General features: G+C 47.5%; 1 protein-coding gene across 10 annotated transcripts in view; it reads right to left on the bottom strand.

Moving 5' to 3' along the window:
- Window positions 1-15500, bottom strand: part of NFASC (neurofascin) — a 195593-nt gene that overhangs the window by 79075 nt on the left and 101018 nt on the right. The gene's annotated exons all lie outside the window — the stretch shown is intronic.

Here is a 15500-nt window from a genome sequence, read left to right as displayed (position 1 = left end):
AGAACAGCCATGAGAACAAACAGTGGCCCACAGGCCCGGCACCGAGGATACGCCGCGTACCCGGCCAGCACAAATGTGCCCTTCGCAGCTCCTCTGAACATGCTGAGTGGCCCCCGCTGGAGTGCCTTTGGGGCAGGGGTTCCAAACTGAGATCACACCCGTGTCCTCCAGTCCTGGGAAGGGAAGGGCGCAGGGTGGGGGTGGCAGCACTGGGGATGAGGCTTAGGCAGGTGAAACCTGGCTGCCCAAAGGACTTTTTGAAGTGAAAGATTTCTGCAGATACTTGCGCAGCTAACGTACGCTGTGTCCCTCTATAGATCACGGCAGTGCCGCGGTGACGGCCCAGGAGAAGGGGACTCGAGGGCGCTGGTAGAATGAGCAACAGTATGAGAGCCCCATGTTTACAACCTCAAACACAAGAAATCCTCCCGGAGCCTACAGGGGCTGAGAAGGGCGGTCTGAGGAGCCCGGTGGGTCCTCCTGAGAGACAAGGCCAGAAGGGGCCTGCAGCTGACCCTGAAACAAGAGCTCTGAGATCGCTGAGCTTCTGAAACACGCGTCCTAAACGCTGGTCCGGTCTGTTGTTCTGCCATGGGGTCAAGTGAAACAGGACGACAGGAGGCTCCCCAGAATTCTTCCAGCTTTTGTGAACTAACCCCAGTGTATCAGAATGAATACACTGTTTCACTCCTGTTTCACCTGGCGGCAACGGGAAGCCCACTCTTCTCTGTACACCCACCATCTCCCCCTCATCCTGACGGAGGGTCCAGGGCAAAGAGTGGGGCTCCGGGGCCTCTCCTGGGAGACAAGCTCATGCTTCTGGAGACCTGGGTGCCGGGGCAGCCCCCGCGCCAGGATGTGGGGCAATGCAGAGGACTGTGACTCAGATTTCAGCTGTCTCTTGCCTGGAAGCCGGGCCCAGCACCAGCCCCAACCTCAGGATATTTCTGGACTCCATCCTCGCCCTCCCTTCCCATTACTTCCGCCTTGGTTTTGCTCACCTTCATTTCATGCCGGTTACTGCTCTTGCCCCTCCAATTCATTCTCCATCCATAACCAGTGTGGTTGCTTCCAAAGTGCAAATATAAACATTTCGCTACTCCCCTACAGTCAAACTCACTAGCTCACTACTGCTCGAAAGTTAGTCGTTGACATGGCTCAGAGGCCCTGAATGGCACAGCCCCTCTGCAATGTCATTCTCATCACCCCCCGCCCCCCAACCCCAGGGTTCTGTGCTCAGAAATATGGGGCTTCTACCAGGTCTCTTCATGCACCACACTCTGGGATGCTGATTGGCTTCTGTGCAGAAGAATGTCTGTCTAGAACGCTCTCTGAATCTGCCTACTCTCATTAGCATTTGCCGAGTATGACTTATGTGCCCCTTGTCTGTCCGCCTGAACACCATTTATGCCCCTACCACAGCACTGGTCACTTTGTACTGACTCCAAAAGCCACTCTGCACCCCTGTAAAAAGGCTCTATAAGGGGAGGTGCCTCATCTTGGTTATTCCTAGACTCTAACAGAAGTGCCTAAACTGTAGCAGGTCCTCAAAAATATGTGATAGAGGGATGAAAATGGACAACTGACTGACCGATGGAATAAACTACTGAGATGGTGTGTGGTTTTTGAAACGGCATATTCCCCCAGTAAACCACCAGGGGGAACAGGAGAGCACAGGATGGCACAGAATTCGGACCTGAGCGGCAAACTGGGAAGAGAGCAACCAGCAGAGGTAGAGTCTCCCTCTGGACACAGGCACCGCACTGGGGAGTGGGAGGGCACAGGGTGGGGGTGGGAGTGGAGGGTTGGGTGAGGGGGGTGAGGGGAGAGGGGGTGGTACCCTCTGTCTAAAAGGCATCACAGGAGGTATTTGGTTCTTCCTCCTCACTCTCTAAGACGGTCCATACACTGTCTCAGAAAGTCTGTTCCTCCTCTCCTTGACTCCCACATCTCCGGACCCCGACTCAGGTTACCCTGCTGAAACCTTAGCGCAGAGAGAAGCTGCCTCGGCGGAAGGCTCAGCGCTGCTCCAGGGAGGACAGCACTGGAGGGCTCCAGTCTTGGCTGCACTGTGTTCTGTTAAAGCACTGCCAAGCCGTAGGAGTGATGGGAAAGAGAAGGATACCATATTCTGGGAATCTTGGTGGGAAAAAGGACACCAGAAGTTATTCATTGACTAGAAACATATTGGTAGGAAAACCCCCCAATTATTTAGGGTGCTTTTAACTTCCATTTTAAAAGCAGTAGAAAAAGAACATAGAGATAATCACATTCAGCTGTCTGACAAGTCTCCCTGGAACCCGGTTTTCTATACGCCCTGACTGGGGATTGAAACCACAACCTTTCTGGTTTACAGGATGACACTTGACCACCTAAGCCACTTGGCCTGGGCCCCAACAAACTCTTAAAAGATGAAGAGAATTTAAGAATTATTAGCTTTATGTTTTTCAGATGAGGAAACAAGGGCCCCAAAAGGGAAAGCGATTTGCTCCAGGTCACACAGCTGGTTAGCGGACAAGCTGGGAAAGGAACCCAGGTCTCCCGAGCCTTTCCACCTCACTCCCTGTCCCTTGATATGCAGGGAAGCTCCTGAGTAAAGTTACTATTAAAAAAAATGTAGGACTTCCGGCAAGATGGAGGAATAGGTGGACGCACCGTACCTCCTCGCACAACTAAGATTAGAACAACAATAATTTACAACAATAATTTACAGGCAGAATAACGCCCAGATCCGGCAGAGGATTTATCTGAATGGAAGTCAAGCAGCCAAGAAGTTGAAGTGGACCTGTACATCCAGACTGGTAGGAGAAGACAAGCCAGGCGGGTGTGGGGCTGGCGCGGGTCGGCAGCGCGCGGAGGTCGGGGAAAATTTGGCGCGAAATCGGTGCGACAGCCATCCGGGGCGCAAGAATGCAGTGGTGATCCCTGAGTACGCAAGCTGTGGCTGGCAGACCCAGAGGGGTAGCGATTGTGGACCAGGGCAGAACTCGCAGCCCGGGAGCCCAGAGGAGGGTCTGAGCCCAGGAGATTAGAACTACCGCCATTGTTTTCTCCCGTCCCCGCTCCTGCTCCCGCCCCCGCCCCCGCCCCCGCCCCCGCCCCCGCCCCCGCCCCCACATATAACGTCACAATCTAGCGACTGGGGTGCCCAGCCCCGGTGAACACCTAAGGCTCCGCCCCCCGCCGTAACAAGAGCAACCAGACCGGAAAAAAAAGGAGAGACAGGGGAAAAAATATGTTTTCAACAGAGCAGATCAGTCCCCCAGGACTCATCCTTTTGAGCGACCAAGAATTAGCCAATCTATCAGATGCGCAGTTCAAAACACTGGTGATCAGAAAGCTCACGGAATTGGTTGATTCTGGGCGCAATTTAGATGAAAGGATGCAGGTTACCATAAAAGAGATGCAGGAAGATACGCGGAGGAGAGCCAATAGTGAAAGGAAGGAATCTGAGTCTCAAAACAATACAGTGGACCAGAAGGAAGATAGAATCAACCAAGCAGGAAAGCATGATGAAATAAGAATTCAAAAAATCAAGGAAAAGCTTCAGAGCATCCAAGACACCTTTAAATGTTCCAATATCCGAATTATAGGGGTACCAGAATGGGAAGGGGAAACGCAGCAAATTGAGCACGTATTTGAACAAATAATAAAGGAGAACTTCCCCAATCTGGCAAAGGGAACAGTCTTCCAAGAAATCCAAGAAGCTCAGAGAGCCCCAAAGAAGTTGGACCCAAGAAGAAACACACCAAGGCACATCATAATTACATTAGCCAAGGTAAAAACGAAGGAGAGAATCCTAGAAGCAGCAAGAGATAAGGGGACAGTAACCTACAAAGGAGTTCCCACCAGACTGTCAGCTGATTTCTCCAAAGAGACTTTACAGGCAAGAAGGGGCTGGAAAGAAATATTCCAAGTCATGAAAGACAAGGACTTACATCCCAGATTGCTCTATCCAGCAAAGCTCTCATTTAGAATGGAAGGGCTGATAAAGTGCTTCTCAGATAAGGTCAAGTTAAAGGAGTTCATCATCACCAAGCCCTTATTTTATGAAATGCTAAAGGGACTTATCTAAGAAAAGAAGATAAAGAAAAGACATGTATAGTAAAAGGACAGCAAACTCACAAATATTAACAACCACACCTAAAGCAAAACCAAAAGAAACTAAGTAAACAATTAGAACAGAAACAGAACCACAGAAATGGAGGGCACATGGAGGGTTAGCAGCAGGGGGTGGGAGGAGGAGAGGGGGAAAAGGTATAGAGAATAAGTAGCATAGAATGTAGGTTGAAAATAGATAGGGAGAGGGCAAGAATAGTACAGGAAATGTAGAAGCTAAAGAACTCATAAGTATGACACATGGACATGAACTAAAGGGGGGAAATGTGGGTGGGAGGGGGGTACAGGGTGGAGGGGAGAGAAGGGGGGAAATGGGACAACTGTAATAGCATAATCAATAAAATATATTTTAAAAAATGTATTTTTTGTGAGTTCGTAAAAAACCTAATTACCATATGACCCTGTATGTCTACTCCTAGGTATATGCCCCAAAGAACTAAAAACACATTCTCCAACAAGCACACATACACACATGTTCATACCAGCCTCAGTCACAATAGCCACACAGTGGAAATAGCCCAAATATCCATCAAGGGAAGAATAAATCGACAGGTCGCAGTGTGTGCGTACCATAAAACGTGACTCAGACATGGAAAGAGTGAGGTACTGATACTCGCTACAATGTGGATGAAGCCCAAGGACACCATGCTCACTGAGAGAAGCCAGACACAAAACAGGGTGAATGCTCTCGTTTACATGAAACACCAATACAGGCAAACCCACAGAGACAACACCGATCGGTGGTCACCAAAGGCAGAGGGGAAAGAGACGCTGTGGAACCGTGCAGGGTTTGCTCCTGGCGGCCATGATAATGTTGGGAGCTAGAGCGAGGTGACAGCTGCACACACTTGAATATGCCAAATAGCCCTGAATCAGTCACTTTAAAATGGCTAGTTTTATGATATGTGCATTTTACCTTAGTAATAAAGAAATATACCACATTGATCTCTAAAAAGTGCTCCTAAAGATAAAAAAAGGGGGGTGAAGAGGGTGGGTTATTCCACATGGGCACATGGGACCCTCGGCTCTCCAAGCCAGGCCCACTCAGCCCATTTTGTACACAGCTTGCAATCCTTCCTGTACATTCCAAGGAAATTCTTACCCAAGGCAAAGGAAGGGGGCGTCAACAGCTGTCTGGGCATGGGGGGTCCAGGGCAGTGCACAAAGAACCCAGTTCAGACTGAGGATGGAGGTGCCCTGCCTGAAGGTGCCCCAACTCCACCACCAAGGCCATGAGTTCCCCCACTCTCATAACTGGAAGGAAGGGGTGAGGGCAGGGGTTATCAACCGATAGCGAGTGAACTCACACTTTCAACCAAATCTTCTTGCACTACCATGTGAGATGTCTGGTCCAGTCACATGGTGTCACATCCCTCTCCTGGCCCTCCCGCCAACACGAGATTGTCACTGGAGGTGCAGAAGTACAGCACCCAGTGGGGGCCGGAGGGGCCTGAGCCCTTCAGGGGACTGCGGTCTAACTGCAGAGCGTCCGGAGGAGGAAGGAAACTGCCATACCCTGTGTGTGTGTGGATGTGGGTGGGGGGGTTTGAGGATGCAGAAGAGGGGGCATGAAGGACTGTCTGGAATGCTGGAAGGGGTGAAATGTTTCTGTTTAGCTCTACGGGGGCCTAACTAGGACGAAAGGGGAGGAAGTTCCAGAGAGGCAGGAAAAAAATGAAGAGAAATCATGTGCAGACTGATGGTGTACTAGGAACTGGGGAATATGATTAATTCCACTCTTGAGGGGCCTCCATGTCTGAGGTCCCTCCTTCTACCCTTTGTGTGAAAAGAAGAGAGAAGAGGAGAGGAGGGGAGGGGAGGGGAGAAGGGAAGGGAAGGGAAGGGAAGGGAAGGGAAGGGAAGGGAAGGGAAGGGAAGGGAAGAAAGGGAGACAGGGCGACAGAACGGAGCCATGTGGAGTTATGAACCAAAATGCTCTGCCAAGTGAAGCAGTGAGCTTGTCGTTTCATAGAGAACCTGGAACATCTGGTCAGGTGTGCTGCTGACAACATGCCTGCACAGGAAGGACGCTGAAAGCTTATCTGAATCACTTGGGCACTATGGAAACACACAGACCGCTGGACCCTCAAAGTTCCAGGCAGGGGCCAAATCAAGCCTGCAGTTTAAGAAAAAATTGGGGGAAAGTTGAATGTCCTCCAGGGATGCCCAACCTTTTGGTGTCTTTGGGCCACACTGGCAGAAGAAGTGTTGTTCTGGGCTACACATTAAATACATCGTGACACATAATCACACAAAAAAGTCTCATAATGTTTTAAGTAAATTTATAATTTTGTGTTGGGACACATTCAAAGCCATCCTGGCCTGCATGTGGCCTGTGGACCACAGGTTGGACACCCCTGCCCTGGAGTCTGTTATCTTACATAGGGATGCTTCTCACACTTAGGCAACTTCCCTGAACTCTAGGCCTTTAAAATTCACAAAGCTGTGAGAGATTCAAATGCAAAATATCTGACATGGGACCCAGAAAAGCTTATGTGAGTTGGGTGATGATGAACCATGGGTGGGGACCAATGAGAGCCTGTCAGTCAAGTCTGAGAGCACTGGCTGAGAAGCAAGGAGGCCTGGGTTGAATCTGGTCCCCACTGATGAGATGAGACCTTGTATTAAAACTTTAGAAGGTCTATATTTCTGATCTGAAAACTGCAAATAATATAGCAACTACTGCAGAGGGCTGCTGTGATGACTTAGTATACAATTCCTATAAGAAGCACTTAGCAAAGAGTAAAGGCTTAATAAGTGTTAGCTGTTGCCAATAAGTACGCTTTGAACTTAAGGGGATGAAGAAGGTTGTGGCTACCTACAGATCATGACCAACAACAGCAGCAAGTAATAATAATTATCCATCCACAGTCACAGCCTGCCTTTGTTTTTCCTTTTTTTGAGTCCTAGTTGATTTCTTTCCCCAGACTGGGGGGCCCCTGGGGTTGATTCCACAAGCTGTCCCTGGCAGCTGGACAAGAGGCCCACAGCTAAGCAAGCTGTTGCCATCGGAGCTCCCCACATTCCCACAGCCCCACCCTGGGCAAGCTGCTCTGCTGGTCACAACACGTCTGAAGTGATGGGGACAAAAAACTGGTGGAGAATGGCTCAGCTGGCAGCTCTATGTCCCTGGAGCAGAACCTGCCCTGGACTTTGGGATGGTAATCAGTGCACCATTCATTCAATAACAGACCTGGCAGTAGGCACTACTGTAGAGAATGCACATGGGGACAACAGAGGTTTCTTTGCTCTAATGGAGCTCATGTGCCAGCGGAGAAGATAGGAAATAAACATTGACTTCTGGTCAAGATGACAGCCTAGGTAAACACAACTCAGATCCTCACACAATCACGTCAAAATTACAACTAAAATATAGAACAACCATCACTCAGAACCATGATAAATAAAGTTGAATGGAAGTCTGACAACTACAGAATTAAAGAAACCACATCCATCCAGACTGGTAGGAGAGGCAGAGATGCAGAATGAGTTGGTTCCACATACACATGTGGTGGATAAAAATTCAGGAGAGATAGCTCGGGAGTGAGGAGTCCCAGCCCCACACCGCGCCCGCCAACTCATGGTTCCAGTGCCAGGAAGATAAGTCCCCATAACTTCTGGCTGCAAAAACCAGTGGGGATTGAATCAGTGGAAGAAACTTCTGGACTCCCAAGCAGTTCCCCTTAAAGAACACACAAACAGATTTCAACATACTCCCTCTGAGTTTTACCACTGGGATAGCAGCTTGAAAGGTGCCAGTGGCATAAGGGGAGGAAATGAAGTATCTGGCATCAAGGCAGGAGCTGGGGCAGAGCTTTCTCCCAGGCAGAAAGACAGGCAGAGGCCAATGTCCCTTTTCTGAACCCTCCCTTCAACAGGGCCACAGAGCCAGCAGATGGGAGCCATACCTGAGACTCCATAAACCTGGCTAACACTATTTGTCCCACCCTGGAGATCCCCTGAGACTCCATCCCACCCAACTTACAGGCCTACCCAAACTGTTAACTGTGACTTTTCCATAGGAATGGCTGGTCTTGGCTCATGCTTCACAACTTTGTAAACCCCCTCAAATAAGCAACAGCTAGCCTCAGCAAGTCCCCAGCCCCTATACCTCTTGCTAAGTGGCCCAGCCTGGCACTAGTATCAGCCAGCCTAAATTCTCAGCTTGGCTTCCCCTGGGAATCTCTAAGCCTAGCACGAGCAGCAGCCATCTTAGATTGCTTTATACCTCAGGCAGGGTGGCCACAGGCAGAACACAGGTGAGGGCTGGCCTTGGCCTGCATCAGCCAAGAAACCCCAGGGCCAGTGCACCCAGTGGACAACTACAGATCATGTTGGAGCACCACCACCCTGGCCCTGCACAGATGATCTTCCATGGAGGGCAGAGGTTGGTAGTCAGTGGTCACAGCCAGTCTGTGCAGCTGACTGGCCTGGATAAATCCCTCCCACTGACCTACCAACAGCAACCAAGGCTCAACTACAAGGGGAGGGTGAACTACGCACACATGAAGGAGACACCTCAAGTACCCAGCTTGGGTGATAGGGAGGACTGTACCACTGGACCCTGCAGGACACCTAATACATTAGGCCACTCTACCAAGACAGGGAGTCATGTCACCTCTTCCTAATACCTAGAAACAAACACAGGGGGGCTGCCAAAATGAGGAAACAAAGAAACATGGTCCAAATGAAAGAACAGATCAAAACTCCAGTAAAAGAGCTAAACAAAATGGAGATAAACAAACTATCAGATGCAGAGTTCAAAACACTGGTTATAAGGGTGCTCAAGGAACTCAGTGAAGACCTCAACAGCATAAAAAGATCTAATAAGAAATGAAGGATACACTAATGGAAATCAAGAACAATTTACAGAGAAACAACAATAGAGTGGATGAAGCCAAGAATTAAATCAATGATTTGGAACACAAGGAAGCAAAAAACAACCACTCAAAACAAGAAAAAAGAATTAAAAAAAAAATGAGGATAATGTAAGCAGTCTCTGGGACAACTTCAAGCATTCCAATATTCGCATAATAAGGGTGCCAGAAGGAGAAGAGAAAGAGCAAGAAGTTGGAAATCTATTTGAAAAAATAATGAAAAGAAAACTTCCCTAATTTGGTGAAGGAAATAGACATGCAAGTCAGGAAGCACAGAGAGTCCCAAACAAGATGGATGCAAAGAGATCCACTCTAAGACACATCATAATTAAAATTGCCAAAGGTTAAAGATAAAGACTCTTAAAAGCAGCAAGAGAAAAGAAGTTAGTTACCTGCAAGGGAGTTCCCATAAGACTGTCAGCTGATTTCTCAAAAGAAACTTTGCAGGCTATTTTCTTTTGGCAAGGGATTGGCAAGAGATTCTTTTGGAAGGGATTGGCAAGAAATATTCAAAGTCATGAAGAACAGGGACCTACAGCCAAGACTGCTCTATCCAGCAAAGCTATCATTTAGAATGGAAGGGCAGATAAAGCGCTTCCCAGACAAGAAAAAACTAAAGGAGTTTATCATCACCAAATCATTATCACATGAAATGTTAAACAAATTTATTTAAGAAAAAGAAGATCAAAACTATGAACAATAAAATTGCAATAAATATATATCTATCAACAATTGAATCTAAAAAACAAACTAAGCAAACTAGAAGAACAGAGACAGAATCATGGATGTGGTGATCATTTTGATGGTGGCCAGATGAGAGGAGGGTGTGGGAGAATGGGTGGAGAGGTGAGGGGATTAAGCAGTACAAATAGGTAGTTACAGAATAGCCATTGGGATAGCTATTCCTACGGTATAGAGAATGGAGCAGCCAAAGAACTTACACGCATGTCCCATGGACATGAACAATGATGTACAATGGTGTAGGGACTGCCTGAGGGAGTTGGGGTTGCTGGGTGGAGGGTGATAAAATGGTAAAAATTGGGACAACTATAATAGCATAATTGATAAAATGTAATTTAAAAAACACTGAATGAAAAAAAAAAATCAGGTAGCAATAGGTGCAGTGAAGAACATAGGATCTACCTAAACACAGATGTTTATGGCAGCAGCCTTATTCATAATTGCCAAAATTTGGAAGCTACTGAGATGCACTTCAGTAGGCAAATGGATAAATAAATAAACTTTGGTACATCCACATAATGGGCTATTATGCAGCACTAAAAAGAAATGAGCTATCAAGCCATGAAAGACAAAGAGGAACCTTAAATGAATATTACCAAACAAAGGAAGCAAATCTGAAAAGGCTACATACTGTATGATTGCAACTGTCTGACATTCTGGAAGGGTAAAAATGATAGAGACACTAAAAGACCAGTGGTTGCCAGGAGCTGGGGGAAAGGAGGAATGAGCAGAGCACAAGGCTTTTTAGGGGAAAAGCCTCTGTAAGCCAGTGACATCTGACCAAGACCTAAATGGAAGGAAGGAGCCATTGTAAAGATGGGTAAGAAAATCATGCCAGGCAGGGACCAATGTTCGTGCAGAGGCCATGTGACAGGAAGCAGACAGAAACAAGCAAGGAACTGAAGGAAGCCGGTGTGGGTGGAGCTTGAAGCCCATGGGGAGGACCTCCTGGAGCAAGTCACAATCAGAGAGTGAGGCATGGGCAGACTCATGGAGGGCTTTGAGGGCCAACATAAAGAGTTTTAATTACATGCTAAGCAGGGTTGTAAGCAGTGCGTGACCTAATGAGGTCTGTTTGTAAAGACCACTCTGGCTGCTCTGTGAAGGGTGGGATGTAGGCAGGGACACCAGGCACCAGTGGAAGCAGGCAGACCCTATAGGAGGCTCTGCAGCCTCTGGGGTGAAGCCAGACCCTTAGCTTCTAAACCCAGAAATGTCACCACCATTTCAGTGAAGTCATTCAATGCAGCAGCCTCCTGGCCACCCTGGATTCCACACAGTGTTTATGGTGATGAGGATGAAGCTGGAATACAAGGTTGTGGGTTCGATCCCCAATGAGGGCACATACAAGAGTCAACCAATGAATGCATAAGTAAGTGGAAAAATAAATCAGTCTTTCCCTACCTAAAATCAATAAATAAAAAATTTAAAAAAGAATCTTTTAGTGCTGGGTTTTCACATTAGGTACAGAGAAGACTGGTTCTGAGAAGTGCCTCAGGGGCTTTCTCCAGGGGAGGATGGGGGATTTGGGAGGGAGGTACAAGTGGGACCCAGGCCCCTCCACTCCACTCTCGACAGAGCAGCTTCACAGTCCCTTGTTTGGGAACCGCCCTGCCTGGTTTCAGAAGCTGTAACTGCCCCATGGCTAAGGCTGAGTGAGCAACCTTCCGACCCTAAGCCAGTAAGGTGACAAAGCTTATCTCCCTGGCAGGGGCGCTGCCTCTGCTCCTTTTTCTTCACCCTGCCTGGCCCCCAATGCTTGGTCAGTTAGCCAATGATGGTTAGATTCCGCAAAGGGGGAATAACCTAAGACAGGCACGATCATGTGGAGGCCCACAGGGAAGGACTTGGGGGACTATGGAGAAAGGGGGCGATGGACCCTCACTCCTTGGCTTGACAAAGCCTGAGTCCTCATTCTGTCTGTAAGAAGTCTCCTAATCTCTTGGCTGCCTTACCTCCCCTGCCTGACTTAAGCCTGAAACAATGACAGAGGGCGGTGCTGCCCTGTGCTGGAAAGGGCGGGTTCCCCGGGGCAAAATGGCCTAAGAAAGGATATGTAAAATCCTGTGAAACCTGCTTTGTTTAGAATGCTCTCAATTAAATGATAATGGTTCAAGCAAGAATTGAGTTTGTTTCCCAAAGTTTTGTAGCCCTTTAGCTATCTGACCCTGACTCAAAATAGGCCCTCAGAGTTCTTTGTATGTTATCTATTGTTTGATCCTTACTGCCTGACAATGATTAATGAGCTTTACCTATATTCCCTGAACAAAATGAACCCAATAAAAGCCCACTGAAGAAAAAGCTCTTGGCCCTTCTCCTTTGAGAGATCAGCCACCTTTCCTCCCCAAGCAGATCATGTCTTGATAGACTTATTCTCATCTATGGTGGCCAGGGGGGCCCTGCAGGTGGAGCCCCCCCACAGTCCCTGCTTTTACATTGGGGTTTTGCATAAAGTTTTATTTTAAAGAAAGGATTTTATTAGTAAAACAAAGAACTGAAAACCCTTGTGCAACAGTCTAAATTTTCCAATGCAGAACCCTAAGCCCCATGGCAATCGTGCAATGCAGGGTGTGGGGAAAAGACTCTGGGCTCTTCTTATAAGGACACCAGTCATACTGGATGAGGGTCCACCCTTATGACTTCATTTAACCTGAATCCCTTCTGACCAAGATGGAGGTGTAGGTAAATACATTTTGCCTCTTCACACAACCAAAAGAAGGACAACAACAAATTTAAAAACAAAAAACAGCCAGAACTGCCAGAAAATTGAACTGTATGGAAGTCCAACAACCAAGGAGTTAAAGAAGAAACATTTATGCAGACTGGTAGGAGGGGCGGAGACGGGCAGCCGGGGTGGAGAGAATGCATGGCAAGGTGGCGGCTGGTGGTCCCACATTTGCGTGTGGATAAACCAGGAGCAACAACTGGGAGCGAGACAGACTGTGCAACCCAGGGTTTCAGCACGGGGGAAAAAAAAGCCTCAAAACCTCTGGCTGTAAAAACCTGTGGGGGTTGTGGCAGCGGGAAAAACTGCCAGTCTCATAGGAGAGTTCCTTGGAGAGACCCACAGGGCCCTAGAACATAGACATGCCCACTCACCTGGGAATCAGCACCAGAATGGTTCAATTTGCTTATAGGTAGTGGGGAAAGTGACCAAAAACTAGGCGAGAGCTGAGCAAGGCAGCATTGTTCCCTCTCTGACCCCTCCCCCACATACGGTGCCACAATGCAGCGACATGGGTTGCCCCCGTCTTGGCAAATACCTAAGGCTCCACCCCTTACAATGTAGCAGGAATAAATAGACAAAGAAATATGGCCCAGATGAAAGAACAGATCAAAACTCTAAAAATAGAACTAAGCGACGAAGAGACAGCCAACCTATCAGCGGTACAGTGTTTTCAACTCTGCAGGTAATCAGGATGCTCACAGAAATGGTTGAGTATGGCTGCAAAATAGAGGAGGAAGTGAAGGCTATGCAAAATGAAATAAAGAAAAATATACAGGAAACCAACAGTGACAGGAAGGAAACTGGGACTCAAATCAAAGATTTGGAGAAGGAAGAAATAAACATTCAACCAGAACAGAATGAAGAAACAAGAACTCAAAAAAATGAGGAGAGGATTAGGAACCTCCAGGACAACGTTACACATTCCAACATCCGAATCATAGAGGTGCCAGAAGGAGAAGAGGAAGAGCAAGAAATTGAAAACTTGTTTGAACAAATAATGAAGGAGAACTTCCCCAATCTGGCAAAGGAAATAGACTTCCAGGAAGTCCAGGAAGCCCAGGCAGTCCCAAAGAAGTTGGACCCAAGAAAGCACAAACCAAGGCACATTATAATTATATAACCCAAGATTAAAGAGAAGGAGTGAATTTTAAAAGCAGCAGGAGAAAAGGAGACAGTAACCTACAAAGGAGTTCCCATAAGGCTATCAGCTGATTTCTCAAAAGAAACCTTGCAGGCAAGAAGGGACAGGAAAGAAGTATTCCAAGTCATGAAAGGCAAGAACCTATATCCAAGATGACTCTATCCAGCAAAACGATCATTTATAATAAAAGGGCAGATAAAGTGCTTCCCAGATAAGGTCAAGTTAAAGGAGTTCATCATCACCACACCCTTATTATATGAAATATTAAAGGAACTTCAGAAAAGAAGATAAAAAATATGAACAATAAAATGACAACAAACTCACAACTATCAACAACTGAACCTAAAAAACAAAAACAAAAACAAATTAAGCAAACAACTAGAACAGGAACAGATTCACAGAAACGAGATCACAGGGAGGGTTATCAGTGGGGAGAAGGAGGGGGGAGAATGGTGGAAAAGGTACAGGGAATAAGAAGCATAAATGGTAGGTAGAAAACAGACAGGGAGAGGTTAAGGATAGTATAGGAAATGTAGGAGCCAAAGAACTTATATATATGACCCATGGACATGAACTAAATGGGGGGGCAATGCTCGTGGGAAGTGGGGTGCAGAGCAGAGGGGAATAAAGAGGAGAAAACATGGGACACCTGTAATAGCATAATCAATAAAATATACTTAAAAAAATAAAGGCCCTACATACAGTCAAAGGCTCCAAATATACAATTCAATTAATAATAGTACTCATATTTTTCTTTGGAGAATTCATCTCTACCCCTTTCTCAGAGTGACCCTACCCTAGTTCTAGGGTTGGGCTCTGATTAGTTTAAGCCAGTTACTATCCCCTACCCTCTCACCTCCATGGTTGATTTAGGAATAGATATCCAGCATGAGGCAGCGTGCTTCATGGAAACTTTTGCTGAGACCACTGGGAAAGTTCCCCCCTCTTCTGAAAAAGACCCAGTGAGGACCTCCCATAAGGGGAGAGGATGGTGGGAGGTGGGGTTGACCGTGCAATGTGAGGATGACCCAGTGCTGCAGAAGGCAGAGAGGAGACAGAGGAAGCCCAGATCCCGTGTGCCACTGAGTTACTGCTGATAGAGCCTTCCCTGAACCAAGCCCTACTTGTGGACTTTTAAATTACATATGCATTTACATTAAAAGTTCCCTTTGATTTTTAATCCAGTCAAAGTTCTATCATGTGCATCTGACAGTACTATCAGAATCAGAAATGCCCCCAGGGTGTTGGTTGGACACATAAGCCTCCCACTGTTTCCATTTTCTCTATTAAAAAACATGTCCCTCCCTCCTCCTGCCTGGCCCAGCCCCACCCCTCCACAGAGACCTGCCCTTGACCGTCAACTATCTGCTCTCTCCTGAATTGGAAAACTCTCCTCAACTGGCTTCTGCCTCAGCAGAGACATGTCTTCAACTTTCACTCATAACAAAACAAAAAGAGTGTTCTCTGTATCCACAGCCTCCCTAATTACACCTGAAATTTCCCCCTCCATCCCATGAAAATTTGCTCTTCAAAGAGGGGTCCAGGCTTCTGACTTGACTTATTTAGTCCCACTCACTCCTTACCCAGCCACACTCCCAGACCTCCCAGTGGCCTCCTCACAGCCACACCCAGTGCTCTTAGCTCTGGTCCTGCCAGAACTCTCCGCGGCATTAGCCACTGGTAACTGCTCCATCCATCGCTCCTGCCATTCTCTCCTCCCTGGCCTCTGCAACAGCGCTTGGGGGCCTCCTCTTCTCTCTGGCTCTGCCAGCCTCCATGGCAGCACCAGTCACACTGCTGGATCCTCTTGTTCTGCCTGCTGTTCTCAGTGTCTCTGTAGAGGTCCTGCCCCTCCACCTCCACTCCCCACCTCTGATCCTTGTTGGTGGTTCTC

This window comes from Phyllostomus discolor, chromosome 14, assembly GCF_004126475.2.
Source record: "Phyllostomus discolor isolate MPI-MPIP mPhyDis1 chromosome 14, mPhyDis1.pri.v3, whole genome shotgun sequence".
In the NCBI taxonomy this organism is placed as follows: Eukaryota; Metazoa; Chordata; class Mammalia; order Chiroptera; family Phyllostomidae; genus Phyllostomus; species Phyllostomus discolor.
The sequence above is the reverse complement of the archived record's forward strand: the minus strand, read 5'-3'. Positions and strand labels throughout refer to the sequence as shown.